Below are 18,022 nucleotides of genomic sequence, written 5' to 3'. Positions count from 1 at the left end.
TTGAGGTGGGATATGTAAGGGAGGGGTGGAATAACTGCAGAGATGAGGGAGGATATCTTGGAAGGTTCTTCAAATAAGGTCGTAGAGTTCAGAAATAAAAGTGCTCACTTTGCTGGGAGAGTATTACAGGCTGCCAAACAGCGAGAGAAAATACAGCAGATAGGTAAGCTAATCAGAGTATTATGAAAATAATTCATTTGGATTTCAATTACACCAATATTAATTGGGATCATATTAATGTGAAAGACTTAGAGGTGATGGAACACTCGTGTGCTCCGCAGAGTTTTATTTACATCCTTTTGTAGATGGTCCAGCTAAAGAAGGTATAACAACGGATCTAACCGTGTCACAAAGACAGTGCCTTACAGCACAGAAACAGGCCATTTGGTCCAATTTGTTCAGGCCAACCGGGTTTTGGAAATAATGTTGTTAATTGTAAGGTGGAGATTGACAGATTTGTAATTAGGAAGGGTGTCAGTGGTTATGCAGGGCTCTCACTTAACTTTTTTTCCCTGTTGCCAGCCGGGCAACCTCGGCAGCTTTTTAGGTTGCCAAATGACAGTTTAGGTGGTCATTTAAGACGGTTTCCATGGCACGTGCGATAATGTGCTCGGACGAAGTGCGTAGTTACCAGTCGGAATTATGCTCAATGAAACATTCACATATTATTTCTGCTTCAAATAAAGTCACAAACTAAACATATTCACCAATCAAGACATGATATATATCACAATGACATACAGCAAAATTATAATACAGTATCTCATCTCTTTTTACACGTTGCAATGAATGCAATTTCTATTATCTCTTTCCACTTCCAAACAAAAAATGTGGTTATGCAGCGTATGATCAACCTCGGTGAGACCAAGCATAGACTTGGCGATCGCTTCGCACAATACCTCCACTCAGTTCACAATAACCAACCTGATCTCCCGGTGGCTCAGCACTTCAACTCCCCCTCCCATTCCGAATCCGACCTTTCTGTCCTGGGCCTCCTCCATGGCCAGAGTGAGGCCCACCGCAAATTGGAGGAGCAGCACCTCATATTTTGCTTGGGTGGTTTACACCCCAGCGGTATGAACATTGGCTTCTCCAATCTCAGGTAGTCCTTGCTTTCTCCCTCCTTCCCCTCCCATTCCCAGCTCTCCCACAGCCTACTGTATCCACCTCTTCCTTTCTTTTTCCCGCCCCCCACCCCTCCCCGACATCAGTCTGAAGAAGGGCCTCGACCCGAAACGTTGTCTATTTCCTTCGCTCCATAGATGCTGCCTCACCTGATGAGTTTCTCCAGCATTTTTGTCTAACCATTCACACAAGTTCTGTTATCCCACTTTCCTCACCCACTCCCTGCACATTAGGGGCAATTTTACAGAGACAAGTTAACCTACAAAGCCAATGCGTCTTTGGGATGTGGGAGGAAACCCACACGTTTACAGGGAGAATGTGCAAATTCAACACAGACAGTGCCCGAGGACAGGATCAAACACAGATCTCTGGCGTGTGAGGCAGCAAGTCTACCAGCTGTGCCACTATATTTTATTTTCCAACACACAAAAATTTATACGTTGATAACTTTGGTTACTAAAAAGAAAGAAACTATCCATTTTCAGTCTTAAATCTCAAAGTGACGCTATGTCCTCCTTTGCAGCTACTGTATGTTTTAATTCAGTTCAAGACTATGGGGCAGTACATTGGCCATAAATTTGCAGCCTAAAAGTGCCAGAGACCTGGAATTGATCCTGAATATGGGTGCTGTCTGTATGGAGTTTTGTTTTCTTGTTTATTAACATTGTTTACAGAGTACTATGTTTACATATTCTGTTGTGCTGCTGCAAGTAAGAATTTAATTGTTCTAACTGGGACGTGAGAGAATAAAACACTCTTGACTTGCGTCGCTGATGTGTGGGATAGAACTAGAGTACGGGTGATCGGTGGTCGGCATGGACTCGGTGGGCCGAAGGGCCTGCTTCCACGCTGTAGCTTTAAATTAAACTAAAAACACTAAAACCAGAGGAAATCTAAAGAAGGGTTTCTACCCGAAACATCACACAATTTCTTCTATCCAGAGATGCTGGCTGCTCCATGGAGTTCCCCCGCACAATTAAAGAGGGGGAACTAGAATAGTCATCACCCTACCATAGGTATGATCCAGACGCAACTAAATTTAAGGTAGCTTTTTTTTCCCCAAGAACCCTTTTTTGCTTAAGTCCAAGTCAAGAGTCAAGAGAGTTTTATTGTCATGTGTCCCAGATAGGACAATGAAATTCTTGCTTGCTGCAGCACAACAGAATATGTAAACATAATACAGAACAGGAGATTATATCAGTGTGTCTATATACTATAGACCATATATATACACAATAAATAAACAGATCAAATGCAATAGGCTGTTATTTTTCAGAGTTTGGTGTTTGGTGGTGGTGGGTCCATCAGTTTAAATTCCATTTCGAATATTTTTGAAGGACCAGGAAACCAAGAAGCAAGAGTTACTCCAGTGAGTTATTGCAGCTTCAGGGAGTGAATCTGCGTTGTTTTACAGCGGTCGCGGTGAGGCAGCGACCGGACAGCAATGGCGGCCAGAACTCCCACAATGCAAAGGGAGGGAGAAAGTGGCCGACGCCGACCAGTTGCCATGGCAGTGCACATGTGCAGGGCCGCACTTGCGCACAACCACGGCCGATGATGTGCTGGCCGTGGCAGTGCGCATGTATAAGGCGGCCAGCCATGCGCCGAGCGGAGAGCGGAGAGCCGAGCCGAGAGCCTAGCGCCGAGCGGAGAGCGGAGAGCTGAGAATCGAGACATGGGCACGGATGGCGGGCGGGTGTCCCGGTTGCTTGCCAAGCCGGGCAAAATGGCATGGCTTTTAGGTTGCCCAGCGGGACTGTAAGTTGCCATTGGCACCCGGGCAACCGCTAATTTCGAGTGGTGTGGCAGTAGAGATGCTGCCTTACAGCGCTAGAGAACCGGGTTTGATCCTGACCATGGGTGCTGTCTGTAAGAAATTTGCACGTTCTCCCCGTGACTGTTTGGGTTTTTTTCAAGGTTCTTAGGTTTCCTCCCACATTCCAAAGACCTGCAGGTTTGTAGGTTGATTGGCTTATACAAATTGTGGCAAATTGTAGGATAGAACTAGTGTATGGGTGATCACTGGTTGGTGCAGACTCACTGGGCCGAAGGGCCTGTTTCCACATTGTATCTCTAAAGTAAAAGTGAAATAGTACAACTTCAGGATCAGCATACTCCCTTGATGCTGAAGGTTACGGTCAACAAGCCAACCAGGAACCCTGGATTTGAGGATTGGATAAAAGGAAAAAAGGCAACATGACAGGTTTAGAAATTGAAAAATAGTGAGGCCTAATGGGCTGTCCCACTTGGGCGATTTTTTAGCGGACTGCCGGGGACTGTCAGAGTTGAACACACACACAAACACATCGCTTCTTTCAGCAGCAGGCGGGGGACAGGGCAAGCGGGGGGAGCGCTGTCTAAAAAATTCACCTGGTGCAAAGCCAAGGTGAAACAGACACACACCGCGATGAACAAGTAGGTTGGCGCTGTAAAAAGACGGCTAAAGCACAGTGTATGGTAAGTCCTTTAAAAGAGGGGGAGAGGGGGGAGAAGGGGTGGAGAAAACTTTTAATAAGCCAGAGATACACGGCTGTGAAGCTCGGCGGACATTTAACATTGGTTATCCTTGGTTCTGAAAACTACTGCTTCCTTTTTTCCCCCAATGAGCCAATGAAATTCACCGATCAGCACCGGCTACAACCTATGAGAACCTCCAACCTCCTGGCAACACATTAGGACCTCCTGGCGACCCACCTACGGCACGAGAATTCTCGCTACTCTCCATGGCAGCATCATTCTAATCGCCGCTAATTTTTCAATATGATAAAAAATTCATGGCGACCATAATGAGGCCACGACTAGTTCCCAGAATGCGGGAACTCCTCACGACCATGAAGGCGACTCCCTGGCAACCACCCATGAACATGTAGCGACCATGTGGCCATAGTCTCCTGCAGTCGCCTAAATGGGACAGGCCTATAACAGGAGTATATAATGTGACATTGGGTGGGAGGATTGGGAGAGGACACAAAAAGACATTGGCAAACAATTAAAAAAAAAATCCATGTTAAGGTCAAGTAGATAATGATCGAACGTGAAGGGCCCAATTGGAGAACAAAATTGCAACTTCTAGTAGGAAGACATTGATGATGTCTTAAATGAATATTTTGGATCTACATTCACTATATAAATAAAAATTGTAGTTGCAGAATTCAGACAGCAGGTGGTGGAATTCTGGCAGAGATTCCCTTTGAAAAAGAGCGAGGTATTGAATCTTAATAGGTGAAAGGGCCTGCAGGGTACGATGCATTCCAAGCTGCTTTGGAATGCAACACTGGACAATTTTCAAATCATGTCTCACCACAAAAGAGGTGCCAGATGACTGGATGACGGTGAATATGGTTCCATTAACCAAGAAGGGAAGCCAAATAATTATAGGCCAATGAGTGTAATGTAGCATAGCAGAGATATTACTGGAAAACATTCTAAGGAACAAGGTTGAAAGAAGGGTCGCAACCCAAAACGTCATCAATTCCTTCTCACCAGAGATGATGCCTGTTGCTACCTGCTGAGATACTCCAGCATTTTGTGTCTATTTTAGGCTTCATCTTTACTTGGGTTGAAGTTTGGGGTGGCAGGGTTAATCACAGATAGACACCTCAGCTTTGTAAAGGGGAGATCCATTCTGAGTAATTTTACTGAACTTTTCCATGAAGGCATAAAGTGTGTTGATGAGGCCAATGTCTTTAATGCAGTCTGCAGGAATCAGTGAGCCCTTTGACAAGGTCATATATGGGAGTTTTGACGACAGCGAAGAGCCCTCCTGACCCAGTGTAGACAAATCAGACCTAAAATGGGCGTGACTATGGCCAGTTGTGATACCACAGGAATCAGTTCTGAGACCTTGCTGTTTGATATAGTATATATATTAATGATCTGGATGTGAATGTCAGAGGTATGATGAGCACATTTGTAGATCACTTAGAGATTTGATAGTGAGGATAGTTTTCAAGACAACACTGATGCACTTTGCTGAGATGCACAAAGAATTTGCAGATCAAAATTAATACTGAAAAATATGAGGTGATACATTTCAGGAGAACTAGTAAGGCATAAACACATTAAAAAGCAGATCCTGGAAAGAACTATGGTACCGAGGAATCTGGGTAAACATGTTCAGGAATCACGGAAGGTAGCAGCATAGATGGTTGTTAATTAAGACGATGAGACACTTCCTCATTAGTTGGGGCATAAAAAATCAGGCATGTTATGGCCCAACTAGATATATCATCAGTTACGTCAGAGAAGTTGTATTGTGTACAGATTTGGTCACCACACTATTGGAAGGTAGCTTATGCTACCTGGAATTTTTGGAATTCCTCTGGAACGTTTTGAGGATGTAACAAGTAAAATGGATGAATGACAGCCAGTAGATGTAGTGTATCTGGACTTTCAGAAAGCCTTTGATAAGGTCCCACACAGGAGAATAGTGGGCAAAATTAGAACACATGGTAGGGTATTGACATGGATAAATAATCGGTTGGCAGACAGAAAACAAAGAGTGGGAATAAACAGGGCCTTGTCAGAATGGCAGGCAGTGGCGAGTGGAGTGCCGCAAGGCTCGGTCCTGGGGCCGCAACTATTTATAATATATATTAATGATTTAGATGATGGGATTAAAAGTAACACGAGCAAATTTGCAGATGACACAAAGCTGGGTGGCAGTGTGAACTGCAAAGAGGATGCTAGGAGGTTGCAGGGTGACTTGGACAGGTTGAGTGAGTGGGCAGATGCATGGCAGATGCAGTATAATGTATATAAATGTGAGGTTATCCACTTTTGCGGCAAGAACAAGGAGGCAGATTATTATCTCAATGGTGTCAGATTAGGAAAAAGGGAAGTGCAATGAGACCTGGATGTCGTACACCAGTCACTGAAAATAAACATGCAGGACGTGAAGAAAGCTAATGAAGTTGGCCTTCATAACAAGAGGATTTGAGTATAGGAGTAAAGACACCCTTCTGTAGTTGTACAGGGCCCTGGTGAGACAACATCTGTATGTGCAGTTTTGGTCTCCTAATTTGAGGAAGGACATCCTTGCTATTGAGGCAGTGCAGAGCAGGTTGACAAAGTTAATCCCCGGGATGGCGGGAACGTCATATGAGGAAAGATTGAACAAGTTAGGGCTTTATTCTTTGGAGCGCAGAAGGTTAAGGGGGGACTTGATAGAGGTTTTTAAAATGATGAGAGGGATAGACAGAGTTGACGTGGAAAAGCTTTTCCCACTGAGAGTAGGGAAGATTCAAACAAGGGGACATGACTTGAGAATTAAGGGACTGAAGTTTAGGGGTAACATGAGGGGGAACTTCTTTACTCAGAGAGTGGTAGCTGTGTGGAATGAGCTTCCAGTGAAGGTGGTGGAGGCAGGTTCGTTTTTATCATTTAAAAATAAATTGGATAGTTATATGGATGGGAAAGGAATGGAGGGTTATGGTCTGAGCGCAGGTATATGGGACTAGGGGAGACTATGTGTTCGGCACGGACTAGAGGGGTCGAGATGGCCTGTTTCCGTGCTGTAATTGTTATATGGTTATTGGAAAAACTGGGCTTGTATTCACTGGAATTTAGGATGAGAGGGGGTCTTATAGAAACATATAAAATGGGAGAAGTTAAAGCTAGACTAAGCTACCTTAGAGAACTGAGAGACTGCTGCGTACTCTGTTGCACTGAGACGTGGCTGAGGCCTGATATACCTGGCTGTTCCATTCAACCTGAGAGCCTATCCCTTCACCAGATGGATGGCACGGCATCTTCGGGCAAGGTTCGGGGCAAAGGGGGCTGCCTCCTAAGCAATATCTCATGGTGCTCAGATGTGGTGGACCTGGGAATGGACCTCATGGTTCATACAAGGTTTCCAGTTGAGTAACTGTCGTGACAGACTACATCAGACTACATGCATAGAGGAGTGAGTGCCGAAGAAGACAATCCGACAGTTACTGAACTGGAAACCGTGTATGAACCGTGAGGTCCATTCACAGGTAATGGCCAAGACCGCTGCCTACGCCAAATGATACGAGGCTGCAACCTTCGCAGAGACAGCAGGAATGGCAAGAAAGAATACCGGGACAAACCTGAGTCCCAGAATAATATCTCAAACACCTGTTGACTGAAGGCTTGAATGATGTAATAGACACAAAGCAAATTCAGGCAGTATTGCTGCGAATACTGCAGCCCCCCCCCCCCCCCCCCCCCCCCCGATGCATTCCATGCTCACTTTGAGTAGAAGGCCAGCAGATGATATCCATCCTGACAGACTCAAATGTTCCCACAGTCACATTTGCAGAAATAAGAAAATCAGCCTTTGTGAGGATGGACCCGTGGAAAGCAACAGGCCCGGATGCAGTTCTGGCTGTGTCCCGAGGAAATGTGTGGACCAACTATCAGGAGTGTACATGGACATCTTTCCCTACTCCATTCTGAGGTACCCTCCTGATTCAAGAAGACCATCATCGTCCAGAGAAAAACAAGATTTCATGCCTTATTGACTACTGTCCAATGACCTTGACATCGACTATCAAGCAGTGTTTCGAGAGACTGGTTATGGCGCACATTAAATCCAGCCTACCAAGCAGACTTGATCCACTGCAGTCTGCCTACTGTTACATTGTCCATGGCTGATGCCATCTCCTGGCCCTAGACTCATCCCTGGAACACATGGATATGAAGGACATCTACGCCTGATTCCTATTCATCAACAACAGGTTTGCTTTCAATACAATATTCCAATCAAGCTCATCTCGAAACTCATGGAACCTGGAGTCAGCATTCCCTTCTGCAACTGGGTCCTTGACTTCTTGACCAACAGACCACAGTCAGTGAGGATAGATGACAAATCATCCTCTACAATCATTATCACCAGTGGTCCCCCCGCAAGGGAAATGGGAAACAAGAGATATAGACGACGATTCAAAGAGATAAAGAATAATGAATGAAAGATACAGTTTGCAAAAAAGTAACGATGATATAGAGGAAACAGGCCATTGGTAGCTGTTTGTTGGATGTAAATAAGAAGCTAGTGTGACTTGGATGGGGGAGGTATAGAGAGAGAGAGGGAATGCCGGGGTTACTTGAAGTAAGATAAATCAATATTCATACCACTGGGCTGTCAGCTGCCCAAGCGAAATATGAGATGCTGTTCCTACAATTTGCGTTTAGCCTCACTCTGACAATGGAGGAGACCTAGAACAGAAAGGTCAGTGTGGGAATGGGAAGGAGAATTAAAGTGTTTAGCAACCGGGAGATCAGGTAGGATTGCATTTCCTCCAACCTCATCTACTGTATCCAGTGTTTTTGGTGTGGACTCCTATATATCAGTAAGACAGAGTGCAAACTGGGCAACTGTTTTACTGAAAACCTAAGCTCAGTCTGTCTTGAACTATGTGACCTGCCAGTTGCCAAACATAGTAACTCCCTTAAAAATGTTAACTAATTCAATTTTACCTTTGTATGTCTCATTGTCACCTTTTCCTAGCTAACTGATCTATTCTATATTTTCCTTGATGTTCATCCCCTTTGTTCACTTGTTTTCACATCTTCCTCTTCCAAGTCTCTGCGTCTTCCTCTCCCCTGACTCTAAGAGTGAAGAAGGGTCTCGACCTAAAAGGTCACACATTCCTTCTATCCAGAGATGCTGCATGTCTCGCTGAGTTTCTCCAGCATTTTGTGCCTGCCAGAATCTGCAGTTCCCTTCTACACATTCCATCAACAAAATCCTGTGGGATGCTAATCAAAGATTTTTGAAAATCAGATCCACTGGCTCCCCTTATCTATTCTACGAGATGCACCCTCAAAGAACTCTAATAGGCCAGTCAATCCAATATCTATTTCTCAACCATGTTGACTTTGTTCAAACATGTTATAATTTTCTTCCAATCTTGTTATCACATCCTTAATCGCAGATGCCTGCATTTTTCCCACTAAAGCCTTTCACACTACCTCCTTAAATGGTGGCATCACATGTGCTGCCTGCAAATCTGCTGGAGCCATTCCAGAACTCATAGATGATATCCCCAAAATTCACCATCCGCAAATGCATCTTTTTCAAAACTCTGACTCACAAACATCTCTGGTATTCCTTTCCTCTTAATTTTTTTTCCCAATACTTATTTCAATTAATTCATCATTTGTAATCAATAGCATATGAAGCAAATCAAAATCATTCCAGTTTGCTTCATATGAGCATTATCAACAAATATGCATTAGACATTTATTTAATTTTCTTCAGTGAAGACAGACTTTAAACTTCTATAGTTTCCTTATTTACCGTAATAAATTCATTCTTGACACCAAAAATCAATACGCTTTGTTTTGGTAATGTCATGTTTGAACTGTTAATTAGTCAAAGTCTATCAAATCTCCTGCATTTTGCAAGACCTCAGATTGTGGGATTTTTTATCCCTCATCCACCTGCTGATTAACTGTTGAAAGTATAAACATAGTACAATGGCCAATAGCTGTCCAAACATGCATTAGCTGCTAGTTTTCCCCTGGTGCTTCAGTTCAATATTCCTTGCCTTTGTGTTATCAGAGTCAAAAAGCCTCAGCAACAATAATATGTGTCTCATGACTTTATAAACCTCTATATGATCAACCCTCACCCCCCTGCACTCCAATGAATAGTCCCAGCCCACTTAACCTCTCCCTATAGCTCAGACTCTCTAGTTCTGGCAATATCCTCATAAATCTTCTCTGTACCCTTTCCAGCTTGACAACATCTTTCCTACAGCATGGTGCCCAGAACTGAACACAATTCTCTGAATGCGGTCTCATCTCGTCTTAGACAACTGCAACATGACATCCCAACTTCTATACTCAATACTCTGACTGATGAAGACCATTGTATCAAAAGCATTTTTGACCACCCGATCCCACTCAGGTAGCTGTGACTTGACCTTCAGTGACCAAGCACCTGCACTCCTAGATCCCCCTGTTCTACAACACCCCCCAGAGCCCTACCATTCATGGTGTAGGTCCTGCCCATGATATACTTCCCAAAATACAACACCTCAGATTTCTCTGTATTAAGTTCCATCAACCATTTCTCAGCCCGCTTGGCCATCTTTACTATCTGCAAAACCACCCACTTTTGTATCATCTGCAAACTTGCTAATCTTGCAGTGTATGTTCTCATCCAAATTATTTGATATGGATGACAAACAGTAATGGGCACAGCACCAAAGCCTGAGGCACACCTACTATTCATAGGTCTGCAGTCTGAGAAGCAACCTTCCACCATCAACCTCTGCTTCCTTCCATGGAGCCAATTTTCTTTCCATTGAGCTATCTACCCTTTGGATTCCATGCAAGCTAACCTTCCAGAGTAGCTTACCACACGGAACCTTGTTGAATGCTTTGCAGAAGTCTATATATACATCTCTGCCCTCATCAACCTTTTTGGTCATGTCTTAATTCCTGGCATGGTGGGACTTTCATATGTTGATAGAATGGAGCGGCTGGGCTTGTATACTCTGGAGTTTAGAAGGATGAGAGGGCATCTTATTGAAACATATAAGATTATTAAGGGTTTGGACAAGCTAGAGGCAGGAAACATGTTCCCAATGTTGGGGGAGTTCAGAACCAGGGGCCACATTTTAAGAATAAGGGGTAAGCCATTTAGAACGGGGATGAGGAAAAACTTTTTCACACAGAGAGTTGTGAGTCTGTGGAATTCTCTGCCTCAGAGGGTGGTGGAGGCTGGCTCTCTGGATGCTTTCAAGAGAGAGATAGACAGAGCTCTTAAAGATAAGTTATGGGTTATGGGGATAAGGCAGGAGTTGAGTACTGATTGTGGATGATCAGTCATGATCACATTGAATGGCCTACTCCTGCACCTATTGTCTATTGTAAAACCATGCTGAATCTCCCTAATCCATCTAAATGCCTGAATATCCTATCCCTCAGAATACTCTCTAATAACTTTCCAACTACAGACGTTAAGCTTACTGGCCTATAGTTCCCAGCATTTTCCCTTCTTGAATAGAGGCACAAAATTTGCCAGCCTCCAATCTTCCGGCACCTCTCCTGTATTTCAAGACAACTCGTAAATTTCGTAAAGTGGGTGGGATGCATAGGCGTCATTATTCTGTCTGGGGTGACAAGGCTCTTGGGTTAGGCTGGGAACATTCTCTGCTCACATCTCTCTCTTTCTGTGTGTGCAGGGGGAAGAGCGGTCTACCTCGCTGGGGCACAAGGGGGGGGGGGAGGTGACTTAGTACGGGAGACATGTATAGGAGAGGTGTACTGACTGTGTGGCCAGACCCTTTGGTAGTGATTGTCCACCAGTCTCAAAAGCCGCTGTGTCTCCCTGTCCCTGGGATAGCAGGGGTCGATCAAACAGCACAATACCCCCCTCCCCCTCCACGGCAACACGAAGGGCAACGACCCCAAGGCTTTAGCGTCAAAAACAGCGGGCAGGCGACAATCACCAGCCATAAAGCGAGAGAGATCATGCACTATTGTAGGTCTCCTTTGCACGTCGGTGTTTCTGTCTTTCTCCATCTCATTGTTGGCCCTGTCTGTCACCACCCCCACCCCCACCCCTCTGCTTCCCGGCCATGTGTGTGACCCCTTCCCTCCCCTCTCCAGCGCCCCGCCCATTGCACCGGGCGCGGGGGCTTCGCACCGTCTTCACGACGGCGATGCCAGCAGGTCAGTGCCAGTCGCCGCGGGGCAGGTGCTCGGGGGCTCTCTCCCAGCGTGGTCCCGGACCGGGTGGGGGGGGGGGGGGGGGGGGATGGGAGTCAGCGGGCACGCCGGCTCTGCCACACCATGGGCCGCTGCCAACCAAGCCTCCCGTCCACGTCCACACGCTCGGTAGAACAGGAGCTGAGACTGGGAACTGTACCGCCCTTGCCCCCTCCCTCTGCAACTGCAAACAACCCCACTCTCCTGCTCACCTAACCTGCCCCTCCCTTCTCTCTGGGTATTGAAGGCGCTTCTGGTCTGCAGTGTGCAATAGTCACTAAAATACACTGCATCTTTAGAAAGGAAAAATACAAAACATGTCAATCCCACTGGATAGGCCTTAGTCATGGTGCTGTACAACACGGAAACAGGTCCTTCAGCCCAGCTTGGCATGCCGACCAAGTTGGCGTCTTGGGATAGTCCTATTTGCCTGCATGTGGCCCATAGCCCTCTAAACCCTTCCCATCCATTTATCTGTTGTTAATAACCTCTAGAAAATATTAAGTCTACGTGAGCCTGCTTCAGTTTCCTGGGTCCAACTCAGTGAGAAGTCTCCACCCCCCCTTTCGCTCCACTGTTTACAATGCTCTCTGCATTATGAATTCCTCGACAGTGAACCCCATGGGCAATCACTACCAAAGTGTCTGCCCACACAGTCAGTACACTTGTCTCCCGTACTAAGTCACCCCAACCCCCCCCCCCCCCTCCCCTCCCTCCTCCCCAGCTCCCCCCCACCTTTCCCTCCCAACTCCAGTCCTGTCCCGACCCCCTGGGAAACTGAAGGGAGCAACAATCAACTGCCACGGACACATATGATGTCATACACAAGAAAGGGCAGATGCTGGTTGACAAAAAGTGAACACACAGTGCTGGAGTAACACAAAGACACAGCAGAAATTTGGAAACGTCATCCCGTCACCCATTCCTTCTCACCAGAGTTGCTGCCTGTCCCGCTGAGTTAAAGAGTGCCCACAGTAGACTCAAGAGTCACTACGGTAAACTCACGGGTCACTACGTTCTTACAACGATTTAAATGTTTCAAATTTTAACTTCAAGAGTAAATTTGACTAGTTACCCGGGTACCTGCCGTTAGCGCCAAGAGTCGCTAAGTTGCGTCCACGAGTTCCGACGTTCCCGCTACGTTAATCGTACGTGATTACCACGAGTTTAATTTGTTTTAAACTCGGGGTCACTCGTGGGTCAACTCGCACTGTGAGACAGGGGTTTTAGCCTCCACTGCCTATGTGGCAGGAAATTCCACAAATTCACAACTCTCTGGGTGAAAAAATATTTTCTCACCTCAGTCTTAAATGACCTCCCCTTTATTCTAAGACTGTGGCCCCTGGTTCTGGACTCGCCCAACATTGGGAACATTTTTCCTGCATCTAGCTTGTCCAGTCCTTTTATAATTTTATATGTTTCTATAAGATCTGCCCTCATCCTTCTAAACTCCAGTGAATACAAGCCTAATCTTTTCCATCTTTCCTCATATGACATTCCCGCCATCCCAGGGATCAATCTCGTGAACCTACGCTGCACTGCCTCAATCACAAGGATGTCCTTCCTCAAATTTGGAGAATAAAACTGGACACAATACTCCAGATGTGGTCTCACCAGAGCCCTATACAACTGCAGAAGAACCTCTTTACTCCTATACTGAAATGCTCTTGTTATGAAGGCCAGCATTCCATTAGCTTTCTTCACTGCCTGCTGTACCTGTAAGCCAACTTTCAGTGACCGGTGTACAAGGACGCCCAGGTCTCGCCGCACCTCCCCCTTACCTAACCTAACCCCATTGAGATAATAATCTGCCCCCTTGTTTTTGCCGCCAAAGTGGATAACGTCACATTTATCTATATTATACTGGATCTGCCATGCATCTGCCCACTCACTCAGCCTGTCCAGGTCACCCTGCAACCTCCTAACATCCTCTTCATAGTTCACATTGCCACCCAGCTTTGTGTCATCTGCAAACTTGATTCTTTGTGTCATCTGCTCCTAATTCTCTCTTCCAAATCATTAATATATATGGTAAACAGTTGCGGCCCCAACACCGAGCCTTGCGGCACTCCAATCGCCACTGCCTGCCTTTCTGAAAAGGACCCGTTGCTCTAATTTTAGTCACCAGTCTCCCATGTGGGACCTTATCAAAGGCTTGCTGAAAGTCTAGAAACACTACATCCACTGGCACCCCTTCATCCATTTTACTTGTCACATCCTCAAAAAATTCCAGAAGATTAGTCAAGCATGATATCCCTTTCCTAAATCCATGTTGACTTGGACTAATCCTTTTACTGCTATCCAAATGTCCCATTATCACCTCTTTAATAATTGACTCCAGCATCTTTCCCACCACCGAAGTCAGGCTAACTGGTCTGTAATTGCCCGTTTTCTCTCTCGCTCCTTTCTTGAAAAGTGGGATAACATTAGCTATCCTCCAATCACAGGAACTGATCCTGAATCGATTGAAAATTGGAAAATAATCACCAATGCGTCCACTATTTCTAGAGCCACCTCCATGAGGACCCTGGGATGCAGACCATCAGGCCCAGGGGATTTATCATCCTTCAGTCCCATTAGCCTACCCAATATTATTTCTCGCCTAATTAAAATTTCTTCCAGTTCCTCTACCCCCTTAGATCCTCTGTCCTCCAGTACATTTGGGAGATTGTCTGTGTCTTCCTTAGTGAAGACAGATCCGAAGTACCTATTCAACTCTTCTGCCATTTCCTTGTTGCCCATAATAATTCCACCCATGTTGGTTACAACCAAGGGTTGGTTACACGATAGTACCTTCAGCACCTTTTTGACCTTAACAGTGACTGCTCTCAAGACACTTCCATTGACTGCAACGAGTTCCACCGTCCTCTAAATACAGAGGAGAAATACTCAGTGAGGACCTTCCTCATCTCCTGTGGTTCCACACAGAGTTGACCACTTTGATTCCTGAGGGGTTCCACTCTCTCTAGTTATCCTTTTCCCCGTTATGTATTTACACTCTCTTAGGATTGTCCTTAATGCTAACTGCCAGAGCTATCTCCTGGCTCCTTCTTGCCCTTTTAATTTCCATTTTTACTTTCTTCTTTTTCCCGAAACTCCTCCAAGGAGACACTTGATCCCAGCTACCTAAATCTGTCCCATGCGTCCTTCTTATTTTTGACCAATGCCTCAATTTCTCTCATCAGCCAAGCTTCCTTATGTTTGTCTGCCTTGCTCCTTCACTCTTACAGTCGTAAAGGTTGAAGGAGAGATAGAAAAGCTTATTAGGAAAAGAGGTTATAGAAATTTGACTTTAAACTTTAGAGATACAGCGCAGAAATAGGCCGTTCAGCTCACCGAGTCTGCACTGACCAGCGATCCCCCATACACAAACACCCCTACATTCCAGGGTCAATTTACAAGTTTACCAAAGCCAATTAGCCTATAAAGGGTTTCGGCCCGAAACGTCACCTATTTCCTTCGCTCCATAGATGCTGCTGCACCCGCTGAGTTTCTCCAGCATTTCTGTGTACCTTAGCCTATAAACCTGTCATCTTTGGAGCATGGGAGGAAACCGGAGAGCCCAGAGAAAACCCACGTGATCACAAGGAGAATGTACAAACTCCTTACAGACAGCACCTGTAGTCAATATCGAACCCGGGTGTCTGGCGCTGTAGGCAGCAACTCACCCGCTATGCCACTGTGCTGCCCTATGAGTTTTGAGTTTTGGCAGCCAAAGTCTTAGTAAACAATGATGGAGGAAAGATACAGTTGTTGGAAAAAGCACAGCAGAGAAAGAGACCATGACTCAGTAAACCAAATGAAAGAACAAAGGGAGATGATGTGCGATGTATGGTACAGGGCAAAAAGAATAATAGTAGCGAGAGAGTAGAGCATGAGAACAAACAGATAAACATAATGATGGACTGAGAGAAAATGGGAAAAGCAGACAGAGGGGGAAATAGATACAGAGATTAAAAGAGTGCAAGAGAAAACTAAAAACAAATGAGAGTGAGCGGCGGGAGAAGAAGAGAATGACAATACAAAACAATATCATGCCTCAACAATGATTTTTCTATTTTGATTTCTGTCAGCCAAACATAAACGCATAGTCTTCCTTTATGCAATGCATCTTTTCATAGAAATACTATGGAAAGTGGGAGGCTTTCAAAAATGAATGAGCAAGAGCACAATGGCAGCATGTTCCTGTTAAGATGAAGGTTAGGAAGTTTAGGAAAGCCTGGTTGAAGAGAGATGTTGAGGCTCTGGTCTGTTGCAATCACGCAAATCTCTCCTCAAGTATACACTTACGCAGGCAATCAAGATGGCAAAAAGAGGACATGAAATGGAGCTGGCAGGCATGGTGAACGAGTCCCAAGGGTTTTTACAGGTATATTAAGATTAGAAGGGTGGCTAGGGAAAGAGTAGGTCTCCTTAAAGATCAGCATGGTCATCTTTGTGTTGAAACACAAGACATGGGGAGATATTAAATGGTTTCCCCTTATCTGTTCTTACTGAGAAGAGTTCATGGATGCTAAGGAATTGATGCACTGTAGTTGTGATGTCTTACATCATATATGACTTACCAAAGATCAACAGTTTTTAAGCCATTTAAGGTAAAAACCATTGGAAAGGTTTTGTCTATAAATAGTGTGACATGATGATGTAGTTGTACAATTTAACGTACTGATAGATAACTTAGCAATTCTCTCCGTCTGACTAACTGAGTTTCTCCAATATTTTGTGTCTTATTTTCTAAACCAAGATCTGCAGTTCCTGGTTTCTTGATGTACGTTGTTGGTGGGAGTACTGCTTGCTGTTCTGGTCACCCAGCTATATGATGGATGTTATTACGTTGAAAGGAGGGCAAAAGGTGCACCAGCTTGTGGATTTGAGTTAGAGTAAGAGGTGTAGAAGGAAGAGGTGGCGGTGGTGGTGGTGTGGGGGGGGGGGGACAGCATGAAGCAGCAGCAGGTGAGAGGGACTCACTGCTGTACCGAGTCGCGAGTGGGCTCAGAATCCGATGCTCTAAACTGCTGAGGAGATGGTGGGAGCCAGGAATGGGTCAGCAGCTCATCCCGTTCACATTCAGTTATATATCATATTGTTGTGATTAAGCTTCTCGCACTCCATGGTGCTTCAGAGACATGGGAGTGACGCCATTAAGCGGTCCAGGGGCATATTGTCATTTCATTATCACGTGACCTCTGGTGGCCCGGAACAAAGAATAATCCGGAATGGGTTTGGTATCAGGTGCCGGGTAATGGGTTGTTGGGAATTTTGAATATTATAATTACGATTAGTTGTTAATAATTTGTTTAACTCTCGGGTTTACAAACTGGGGAAACATGATTGGAAAAATGGTCAACATAGTGAGGTAGTGGGGCAATGAATAGATTAACATGATGTTTAGTTTCCATAGCTTAGCTTGTTTAGTTGACAGACATATTTGGGGGTTGTAAACAGTTGAGAGTCACAAAACTAAGAAGGGTAATAATAATAATAATAATACATTTTATTTATGGGCGCCTTTCAAGAGTCTCAAGGACACCTTACAAAAATTGAGCATGTAGAGGAAAAACATGTAAGGGGAATGAAATAAATAGTAGAGACATGACTAGTACACAAAGTAAAGACAGAATTAAATACAAAACACAGTATGAGGCAATTAATGCACAGATGAAAAGGGACGGGGACGTGGGGCTAAGGATAGGCAGAGGTGAAGAGAAGAGACTAACATTTATTGTACCTATGTGTTGTACAAATGGGAAGAGAAGTAACAGGGAGCATAAGACTAAATATAACTCTGGAGAGGTTACGGAGACATTGATCAATAATGACATTTCAAAAATGTAAAAGACAAATAACTGTTATACTTTGAGAATATAAAAATGCTGTAGGTACTGTGAATCTTTGAAACACTTTGGATTTCCTCAGAGTGTTTAACAGTGCCCACACACTGGTGGGACCTTCAATAAACCGACCTGTTTGCGAGACTTACCACTGATCTATGAGATGTTTTATTTTGTGTCTGTGCCTCTCTGAGCTGGGCCCCAAGTAAAGCCAGATTCAAGATACAGGCATTACACAAAATTCCCTCTTATAAAGATCATGAGGGGAATAGGGTAGAAGCACAGACATTTATACAGTGTTGGGGAATCAAGAATCAGAAATCATCGGTTTAAGGTGAGAGGGGACAAATTTAGTAGAAACTAGAGGGACAACTTTTTTTGCA

The 18,022-nt window shown here is 44.8% G+C and overlaps 1 protein-coding gene across 5 annotated transcripts in view; it reads right to left on the bottom strand.

Annotated features, from left to right (window-relative positions):
* Window positions 1-18,022, bottom strand: part of LOC116984370 (tripartite motif-containing protein 66-like) — a 270,505-nt gene that overhangs the window by 56,406 nt on the left and 196,077 nt on the right. The window lies entirely within an intron of this gene.

This window comes from Amblyraja radiata, chromosome 20, assembly GCF_010909765.2.
Source record: "Amblyraja radiata isolate CabotCenter1 chromosome 20, sAmbRad1.1.pri, whole genome shotgun sequence".
Classification (NCBI taxonomy): domain Eukaryota; kingdom Metazoa; phylum Chordata; class Chondrichthyes; order Rajiformes; family Rajidae; genus Amblyraja; species Amblyraja radiata.
This window is presented reverse-complemented; position numbering and strand designations above follow the sequence as displayed.